This window comes from Saccoglossus kowalevskii, chromosome 21 (genome assembly GCF_978046115.1).
Source record: "Saccoglossus kowalevskii chromosome 21, keSacKowa6.1, whole genome shotgun sequence".
Lineage (NCBI taxonomy): Eukaryota > Metazoa > Hemichordata > Enteropneusta > Harrimaniidae > Saccoglossus > Saccoglossus kowalevskii.
In genome coordinates this window covers 12492667-12504026 of record NC_140661.1, presented here as the reverse complement: position 1 = coordinate 12504026, position 11360 = coordinate 12492667, and the positions used below count along the sequence as shown (strand labels likewise).

Below are 11360 nucleotides of genomic sequence, written 5' to 3'. Positions count from 1 at the left end.
TTGAACCATTGACCTCTAAACCTTATTTCACTCTTTTGCCATGTTAGAAATGATAATAGAGAGATCAGACTATACGTGTCTCTCCAATAGTGATGAAAATATGTTTTCACAATTACAGGGTGGACACTACTACTAACCAAAATCGACCTAACCAAAGGGCTTTGGAAAATATATCTACCCCAGGAGATAGACAAACACAACCTATTCAACATCCCTGGGTCTTTTCTGGGTGTAAATACTTCATGGCTTAGTCATGCAGCATTCAATCATATTATACATGCTGTATTGTATCATATAATGCTAGATCATAAAATTTAACAAGACTTAGAAACCCATATATAGATACTTTTACTGACATTTTCAACTGCCTGGAGAAGGCTGCATGGGCTTACTTCAATATCATTTAAATGTCACATGGTAGGGATAGGAGAACTGCAAACTGTTTGGGATGACTGTCTGCTGTTCGGCAGGACCTACAATCAAATAATTTGTTGATTTGGTTGGGGTATTACAGAAAAGTCATCCCCAACTTTGCAGCTACCTCTGCCTCACAAAAAGGACCAACATACATTGTTTTCATCCATCTTGGGAGTTTCAGGATTATTAAAAAACCTATTTTCATTCCAGATAATATTTTCTTTATTCTTTTCTAGTTTACTGGAGTATAAGTTCATGTACAACTGTTTTATCTCTTTGTTTAATTCATCTTGCTCACTTATCTCTACACCTTCTTCCCTGAAAAATCTGTTTATCAGACTTTTATTATTGTATTTCTCCATTTGAAGAAAATATTTTGTGTTTTTCTCTCCAAATTCTATCCAGTTACACCTAGATCTAATCATTAATCATTCAATGTTCTGTTCAAATTCTTCCTCCATTTTTTCTTTAACTCTGTCTCTCTGTGTAATTAGTTCCTCAGTTGGCTTATTGCTCATATTTTTTCTATTTCTGTTAATTCCTTTTCTAATTGTAACACTTTTTGTTTTCGTTCAGCAGCTCAAATTTTACCAAATCTCGTTGATTCTTGTTTAATTTTAAATGTTATCCAATCCCACTTCACCCCAGGATCCTGAATATATTCTCCTTCCTGTACCCAACCAATCAGTTTGTTCTCAATCAAATCCAAATACTTATTATCTCTAAAGAAACTATTATTTAGTTTCCAGTAAGATGGCCCACGGCCACTTTCCTCCCATGACATTTCAAGAGTAACTGCTGAATGGTCAGTTAAAAAGCATGGTATAATATCTGTTGCCTTAGTATTTGATTGTAGGCTATCACTAATTATGAAATAGTCTAATCTACTTTGCACTACTTCAGGGTGGAAGCGCCTCCAAGTATAATCTTTTTTGTCTGTATTTCTCACCCTCCATATATCAATTAAGCCAAATGACTCCATTATTTCTATTGTTAGTGTTTCTGCATGTTTCCAGGGTGTTGGATCTCCCCCTTTACAATCATTTTCCAGATCCATCACAAGGTTATGGTCACCTGCCCAGATAATGTTAATATTGGGGTCTTGAACATATCCTTTAGTTTTCTAAATATCTCCTTCAAAAATAACATATGATTAACTTCATCGTTTGGTGCATATGAGTTCACAATTACAAACTGTTTCTGAGCGATGTTAACAAATGTGATTAGAAATATCCCTTTAAGATCGTTTGTTACTTTATTAATGTTGAAATCTACACCCCTAAACACGGCGAGGACTCTCCTGCTATTGCTGGATCCATGCGAAAAAATCATGTCCCTTTAGCTGAGATGCCCAGTATTTAACTGTTTTATCAGTACTTTCCTGAGTTTTCTGTAACATAATTATTTTTTTCTTTAAGCCATTTAAACATTTTTTTTCCGCTTTTTATATTGTCCAAGACCTCTGACATTAAGACTTACAAACTTTATATTGGAGCCGATAACGCGCCTGAATTTTCTGTCAATATGAACACAGTGACAACCACGAGGTACCTCAAGTTTTCAACTCATTTTTTAACAATAAAACACTTAACTAACAACAGAGTAAACCTCTCTGAAACAAAACTCAAACAATAATTAAAAGAAACTCTTACTCCATAGGCCCAAACACGGTTCAGTGAAACCACAGAACAAGACATTGGGTAGCCTAACAAAAATTAGCTTACAATCCCAAAACAATGTCCAAACAAACAGAACGCCTCCCCAGTCACACACTATTATTGTATACAGCTGTGTTCGACATGTTTACATTTCATTACTAACCGATTATTGTTAATTCCGACTCTGTCTTCAATCAGCTGTTTCTCCTCCTGTGTATTTCTGTCCATCTATGAGCACGACGCCATTAGAAAACCGCACTTTATCGAAGGCTTCCTTCATCAAGGGCCTCATTTTCTTTTTTGTGTAATCCGATTCACAAAGGTCCTCCTGTACATAGATATCGCTTCCCTCGAATTTCGGTTTATTCATGAGAATTTCACGGCGTGTGGGTCGTCGAAGAAATTTTGCAATTATATGTCGTGGACGTTTGTTGTGCTTGTTGGCCAATGCGATGTGCGTACTCTGCTTCTCCTTGCTCTATGCCGCGAGAATATCATTTTAACCTCAAATTCTCTTCTTTCAGTGCTTCGATTTTCATTCTTGCCTCTTTCAACTCTGTTTCCATTCTCTCTAGATCTATCTGCGTTTCCTTGTAGTCTAGGTCTCTATGATTTCCTCCATTTGATCTTGGAAATTGGTCTGTCGCTAAGCCAGACTCTGAATCTCTCTGTTGTGTGCATCGGTCTTTCTATCCAACCTTTTCAGTAGAGTGAACACTATTTCGATTGTAATTTCTCCCATGCAGTCATCGTCTTCGTCGCTTTTTGCACTGTGGTCTTTGCACTGAGGGTTATTTGTTGACTGTGATGTGTCTCCTCGTGGTGACCCAGTTTGAGAACTGTCCTTCCCGGATTTTATTTATAAAGTCAATGATTGAATCCAACCAGCCAATCAACAAGCACAGTGCACAATAACGTTATTTGAAAACATTCCAATGTTATTCCATCAGTAAAAAGAAAACTCGTTCACGCTTGAATTGTGAAATGTTTAAATACATTTAAACATGAATGGAATCGGTTTTTGTCAATGGCAAAGCCTCAATTAGTAAATATAAATTGATATTTTGAAAGATTTGTCCTGAATTTGTTTTTGCGTATCTGTTAACCGACTTAATTAGTTGATTATTAGCGAATTGCTGTGTTATGTCTGTCATCGTTTAGGCCTATTTGAAGTTTTGGACGGAACTCGACTCAGTGATTTGGAACTAATTACGAGATAACCGTCGCTATTCTGACTATTAATTCTGACAGTTGGTATTCGTAGTTATTAATGTAGTGAACGATTAATCAAAAGATATGACTTATTCAGTACTTAGTGTGATTGGCTTTATGATTGAAGATTACGCCCTAGAGTCTTTTTACTGCTTTGTAATTGGTTAGAGTTTTGAAAATGAATAAAGAGAGTTTGAGTTGGTCTTGGGGAGTACAGCAGAACAGACGCAGTAGAGAGTCCAGGCCTGGAGAGACTTGGGGCGAGCCTTGACGCAGTCTAAAAGAGTCTTGGGTCAGCCTTGCGATAGTCTTGGGGATTTTTCCCCAGGGCGCTGTGTCTTATAGAGTGCTCGATTGACCGACTAAGACGAGAGCTGAAACGTATTTCGTTGTGTGTGTCTTATTTGACTGTAAAGCTTAAGTGACTTCCCCGATCCCGCACCTCAAGGGGACGAGATAGAGAGACGAGACGAGATTTCCCCCTGGCAAGTGTGGAGAACCCCGTGGAGAAGAATTACCCTCTGATAGATTTCTCAATGCCACCAAAAAGTTAAAATGTTATAAATACGGTTCGTTTTCTGCTCAACTTTGATTAGTCGTTATTTTCAGAATTTACTTTGCAGTGACGTTGTGATTTCAATTGACTTTTAGACAATACAAGAGGAACTACCCGACATAGACGACGAAATTCGTGCGGCCGACTAGAAGGTCATCCCACGCTCTACACAAGAGAACATTTCAACGTTTTGAACACGTCATCTGGTTCACAAGACACTGTGTGGTGCTATCTAATGAAAGATTTTAAAGGGAAGCTACTGAATTTACCCATGTTGCAGAATTATGACGGAAAACGCGTCAATTTTGTAGTTCCGGGTGAAAAACCAACAGGTTCTGGCATATACAGCCTTGTCAAAAAATCCTGAGAATGTGACAGATATATGGCACTTAACAATCAAGGTGACGTTCAGAAAATAATAATAAAAAACAGCTTTTTCGTAATCCGTCATATCGTGAACAGCTATTTTGAACCACCTGGACATCCAAATACCCTAGTTACCTCGGGCATGCGCATTCGAATTTTTCTGAGTTGGAACGCTTATGCGAGAGCGAGACTGAAATTAGTGGATTTGCATATGTTTTACATAATAAAATCCCAATTGCACGCTTCGCTGCATTATAAATGTAATAGACACACAGATTAGAACTCGGCCATTTACAACTCCGCGGTTAAAACTGCACAGAGTGATGTTTCGGTAAAATTGTTGTTTGTTTTCCTCTGCCAAATATGTTTGTGCTTTTCATAAATACAGTTTTTTTGTAATTTTTACTGTCAATGTTTTCGACGGGTGCAGATTTGTTCTCTCTAAATCTAACTCTCGATTTGTCACAACGAATCTGAATTAGTCGCTATGCGCGTTAACACTCAAAACCCTGACAAAACCGTAATGTTTATTATTGATTATATCTTCTGGTACTAGACCACAACAAATACCAGTCACTGTATAATTATTTTACACCTTTCCTATCAGTTGTGTCTGGCGACGAAGCGGTCCTCGTAAATGTGGAAAAAGGTCGTCACAACGATGTAATACGTCCGTGAACGGAAAATAATATTTTTAAATTTTTGTTTTGCTTGTTTAATTCTATACACATTTTTTGCACGAGAGAATGTCTTCACTTGAACTTCACACGCCATACGTTGGATAAATGTCGCCAGTAACGTAGTAAGTTACATCCGGGTACTTGTACAACAAACGACGAAATGCGAGTTATCACATGCCCACCACAAAAACATGTTCATTTTCCGGCCACAACATTTCTGAACAATGTAAATAAATGCATGTTTTTGTATTTCAAAAATTATGAATTCACACGTTAATACAGAGTAAAGTAACAGAATTAGTCGTTCATGTTTCGCTTGATAGACTTCCACTTTGTGAATTTAAACCGTCTATTTATTTATTTAGTTAGTTAGTTAGTTAGTTAGTTAGTTAGTTAGTTAGTTAGTTAGTTAGTTAGTTAGTTAGTTAGTTAGTTAGTTAGTTAGTTAGTTTATTTATTTACTTCATGAACTGTTCATCAATCCGTTCATTCACGGAATTTTGAATATGATATAGTATTACATGACAATGCATACAAAGAGGGTTTTAGATTTTACATTGGGCATAAAATATCGAATCAGTTTTTTGAGAACTAGTTGACATTTTTATCATTCATCAAAAATCATGATAGCATCTAGACAAAATAAAATGTCAGCATATATGAATGAGTCTTTGTCAGAACATACAGTAGCTTTCAAAAAGTCAAAAATACAAGTTTTTTTGCCAAAAAAACACCATAATATCGATCATACTGTCCATAGCAGCAATCATGAACATGCGAGCAACTCCCTTGTCGTATATTACTAAAAATACATGGTTTTAATATACGGGTTATGCTGGAAATGTCAAACCATATACTTTTACTACTGTATTATCTGTAAACAATGCCACTCTCTCCGGGGAGTTAGTAAATGTTAATAAATAAATGTTTTTAAATAAAATGAGAGATACAATTACTATTTGTTGTGAAGGTGTGAATGAATCAACGACAGATTATTAGTAATTAAGTCTTTATTCCAGACGTTTGTATTCTGGGTCGTCATGGTGACGTTTGCCGTTTCTAATAAATTTGTTGTTACTTTATACGTCTGGACTAGTTTTGTTTAAAAGTATGTTGGTTTGTGACTAATTTTACGTAACATCATCGATAGAGTTTCGTATGTGGACTAGTTATTTAGACAATAATGAATCCCCTACATCGCTATACTGGATGAGAAGAAGCCTCTATGGCAAGACAATGTGTTAGGTGAACTTGAAGCCGAACTCATTATCGCGTCCAGAACCTTCTCCGAATTAAAGTTGTTATAAATTACCACCATCAGATTTTTTGTTGTTGAAATAAATTTTCTTGCGAATAGAGATTTACAATATCGCGTGACAATGTGAAGCTTTGATGTCATAAAAATCTTTAATTCTGATAGTGGTTATTTATACTCGTTGTTAGAGCGCGGATGGTAAATAATACAGGTACTGCACTTCTGTGTGTTTGATTATGTTGGCACGGTTTGGACCAGGCTTTGGACTTTGTCGCTAGCCTCGTTTTCATTTTTACGTCAAAAATCCATCGCTTCCGTGACCACCATGACACATCGTGTTTTTGTTTACGGGACTCTGAAACGCGATAAACCAAACTATTTTCTGATGAGCAATCCAGAGAATGGGAAATCTAAATACATCGGTGAGGCGCAGAGCGTGGATCGGTGGCCATTGGTGATAGCGACACCGTTTAACATTCCCTTCGTATTAGACAAGAAAGGCCACGGGCATGTGAGTATTTTAACACGGAGTTTTTCGTGGGATCCTGGGTATCCGGGTATTTAGCATGTGCAGCCAGTATGTCCAGACTTTCTCCCCGCCACAGGGGCTCGGCGACTATGACTATGGCTATTCTGGAAGCACTAATATATGTAAATGTAACTATGTTTACCGTTACTGTAATTTTTCCCCCAACATCCACGTATAAGTCGCCAAGCCCTGTACTTCCCATCCCTCCAAACAACATACACGGGAAAAATGAAAACCCCTTTCACAAAATGGTGTATCCCCCCTACAGACCAAGTTTCTTTTCAATGATACGAACCGAACCGTTTACCCGGCCCAAAACACTGTTATGCGTAAAGGCGTTTACGTTGAAACTGATTTCTGCGGATTTTCAAGAAATACTTTGAGTATAAGCAACTTTTATGATGCCCTAATTCGAAACTAATAACATAATCATGTGATCCAGTTATCCGGATATGACAACAACTAATGACATTTATGTCGGATATTGTAACCTTAGACCTCAACATTTATTCATAATACCTTTAATTATTCATTCCCAAGGTTTTGAGGGATTGTGTCGGTGGTCACATCTAGTTTAAAGTGTTTTGGGGCTGACGTATTTATTTTAGTGCGCATTGTTTTGGTGAGCAAAATAAACTGTTGTTCTTCGTCTACAACCAGAATAGAATGATCTTCACTAACCACTTTGGCCATTTGTACAATGGCGTCATTTAAAAAAAAAAACGTTCCAATGTTATTCCATGAGCAAATAGAAAACTCATTTCCGTTTGAATTATGAAATTTATAAAAACTTTTAAAAACGAATGAAATCAGTTTGTTGTGTCAATAGTGATAAATACATTCCCAGTAAAGCCCAATTCGTAAAAGAAAGGTGATATTTTGGACGATTTCTCAATGCCACAAATAAATGATAAATTCGTTTCGTTTTTCTGCTCAACTTTGATGAGTCGATAGTTTCAGATTTTACTTTGCAGTGACGTCATGATTTTAATTGATTTTTCAGATCATACAAGGGGAGCTATACGACATAGACGACGAAATGCTGAAGTCGTGCGACCGACTAGAAAGTCATCCCACGCTCTACACTAGAGAACATTTCAACGTTTTGAACATGTCTACTGGTTCACAAGACTCTGTGTGGTGCTATCTAATGAAAGATTTTAAAGAGGAATTATTGAATTCACCCATGTTGCAGAATTATGACGGAGAACGCATCAATTGTGTAGTTCCGGGTGAAAGGCCAACTGTTTCTGGCATATACAGCTTCGTCAAAAAATCGTGAGAATGTGACAGATATGTGGCATTTAACCATAATAGTGACGTAATAGGGATGACAACGTGTTCCACCTGTCTGTTCAAACAAATAATAATAACAAGCAGCTTCAGTGGATTTGCATATGTTTTACATGATAAAATCACAATTGGACACATAGTGCATCATAAATATAATAGACACAGAGTGATGTTTCGGTAAAATTGTTGTTTGTTTTCCTGATATATTAATTTAAAAGCGGGAGGGTCGTCACCTGCGCAAGAACAGAAGGTCTATATTCGTTGAGACGTTTCCAAAATGTCTTATTCCAACGTTGAATATTGTTTGTGGGCAAGTGAATGAAGACGATAGAATGTCTATTTGTGCAAACCATGTTTTATGTAAACTGACAAAACTATCGAAACTGAAAACATATCGGCTTGTCCGATCCGGTCTTCGTTGCAACACAGTCCCTATGATTGCAACAAACACATCATATTCCTCAGATACAGTACTAAGCGCTTTCTTTTGATGGTCAGTAAGATCGTTCACAGAGAAAAAAGCTAGCAACACGTCGATTTTTATATTCCACAATTTTAATTTTACCAAGTATGTGTCGTTTCTATCATGAGTTCTGATTGGGTAGTGCAATTGAGCCCAAGTGAATCTTATAATCGCTTGAGGGCGTGCGACATGTCAGAATAGCCTAAGCTGCCAATAAGAGCTGCTAAAAATGCAGGAAGCCAAGGGTTAACGTTGAAGCTTTGGCCGAATAAATGGTCCTTGGCTGGCGAAGATCGATGTCTTGTGGGATCGAGCCTTGATTACTGTTGCAATAGTTTATTGTATGGTATAACGAACGTCCAATTATCTAAATTACAGCAGCTAGGATTGTTTCGAAGAAAAGAAAATATGACTATATTACAACGGCTTTGATTTCTCTTCACTGGCTTCCAGTAAAGGATCGTATTGTATATAAATTATTGCTGTTAGTATACAAAGCCCTCAACGGCCAGTCCCCAAATATATTACCGAAATGTTCCATCCATATGTGACATTCAGATAATCTTCAAACTTACGTACTGTGTCATGAATTTGTTTTCGCGTATCTGTTGACCGACTTAATTAACTGATTATTAGCGAATTGCTGTGTTATGTCTGTCATCGTGTAGGCCTATTTGAAGTTTTGGACGGAACTTGGCTCAGTGATTTGGAACTAATTACAAGATACCGTCGCTATTCTGACATCCGTAGTTATTAATGTAGTGAACGATTAATCAAAAGATATGACGTATTCAGTACTTAGTGTGATTGGCTTTATGATTGAAGGTTACGCCCTAGAGTCTTTTTACTGCATTGTAATTGGTTAGAGTTTTGAAAATGAATAAAGAGAGTTTGAGTTGGTCTTGGCGAATACTCCACGACAGACGCAGTAGAGAGAGAAGGCAGTCCTGGAGAGTCGAGTCGAAAGTCCGAGAGAGTCCAGGGGCGAGCCTTGAGGCAGTCCAGTCTTGGGCTAGTCTTGAGTCAGCCTTGCGAGAGTCTTGGGGACTTTTCCCCAGGGCGCTGTGTCTTATAGAGTGCTCTAAAAGATCGACTAAGACGAGAGCTGAAACGTATTTCGTTGTGTGTGCCTTATTTGATTGTAAAGTTAAAGTGACTTTCCCGATCCCGTACCTCAAGGGGACGAGATATAGAGACGAGACGAGTTCCCCCCCTGACAAGTGTGGAGAACCCGAGAGAAAGAGAATTTACCCCTGATAACTGTACCATTTTCACGTTTAGTAACATATGGAAGTCATGTTTGAATAACGTTGTTGGCTAACACGAGTCTCGTGGAAACTGTCAATTAAGTCGTGATAATTGCGTTTACGGATACCAATCTTTTTAGAAACTGTGAGGAACTATTTGCTGTAAGATAATATCTGTGGAAGAATGGCTGAGGGTACTAGAGGAAAAGCTAAAAAGAAGGATACGAATGGGAGTACGATAACAGAGTACTTACAACAAGATGGCGACTATGACCAGTGTGCACGTGGTAGAAGTGAAGACGATACATGCAGTGTTCAAATGGATGAAATAACACTAAAAATGATTATCAAACAATGCCTTACTGATTTAGAAAAGAAGATTGATAACCTTTCTACAACAGTGAATGGTATTCTAGGCGAACAGAAGCGGTTAGGGAATAAGGTGAGCGACATGCGACAGAAATGCGTTGATTATGAAAAATATTTGTAGTTCACTTCAAATGAACTCGATGACGTAAAAAAAACGCAATACTGCACTTGAAATAGCAGTGAAGGATTTAACAACGAGGTTACAAGTTGCTGAAAAATCTGAATTAACCTTGAGGCAGAAGAGATACGCACGTGGCTATGATTTGAGATTCGGAAGTATAACTGAAAGAGAAAATGAAAATTGTACTAATATCGTTAAGGATATTCTCACTCAGAAATTCAATATGAAGGAAGGAATTGACGATGAATACTTGTTGATAGAGATTAATAGAGGTATATTATGCTCTATTTTGCAGTAACAATGTAGGCTATGATAAATAGGTAATTGTTTCCATGCTATGTCTATTGTTTTCTTGGCTATATGGGCAGGGTTATATTTTCTTGTGAAATTAAAATCCTGTATGCAGTTGTGTATTATTGAGCACAATGGTAATATGGGTAAACTTTGTTAAAGGATAGATTCTGCGAGACACTTGTTGCTAGTAAATGATTATCGACACAAGTTGTAAGTCTGATCTCCTGGAATTTGTCTTGTTAGTTATTGCTTGTTTGTATTAATTATTTGTTCCTTTTGTTGCTAATGAATACACTGAAGATAATTAACTTTAATGTAAGGAGTTTGAGAAGTTCAGGTTTAAAAAGGGAAGCAATTTTTAAATTTATTCAAAATCAAAAAGCAGATATTGCCTTGTTACAAGAAACTCATAGTACTTCTGAAACTGAGAACCTTTGGAAAAGGGAATGGGGAGTGAAATTGTTTTTGCCCATGGAACCAGTAATAGCTGTGGTACTGCAGTTCTTTTTCGTAAAAATGTACAATTGACAATTAAAAATAAGACCGTTGATTGTCTAGGTCGATACATAATTTTGGATTTAGAGGTCGCAAATTTGTAATAATTTTAAACCTTTATGCACAAAATGTTGAGAAAGAACAAGTTCAATTTATACGTGGTGTTCAATCTGTATTAAATTCAGATTATCCATATGGTAATTTTAAAGTTGGGGGTGATTTAAATATTCCTTTGGACCCAATTATGGATAGAAGACGTTCTGTTGCTGAAATAGGTCTCATTATCGAACAGAATTACTTAATTTTATGGAATCTGTACATCTAATAGATACGTTTAGGAAATTGAACCCCAATAGACATAGATTTACATGGAGGAGAGGAGACACAGCAACACGTTTGGATTAT

The 11360-nt window shown here is 37.0% G+C and overlaps 1 pseudogene; it reads left to right on the top strand.

Annotated features, from left to right (window-relative positions):
• The first annotated feature begins 6469 nt into the window (after positions 1-6469).
• Positions 6470-8045, top strand: LOC146729633 (putative gamma-glutamylcyclotransferase CG2811 pseudogene; annotated as a pseudogene).
• Positions 8046-11360: the final 3315 nt, after the last annotated feature.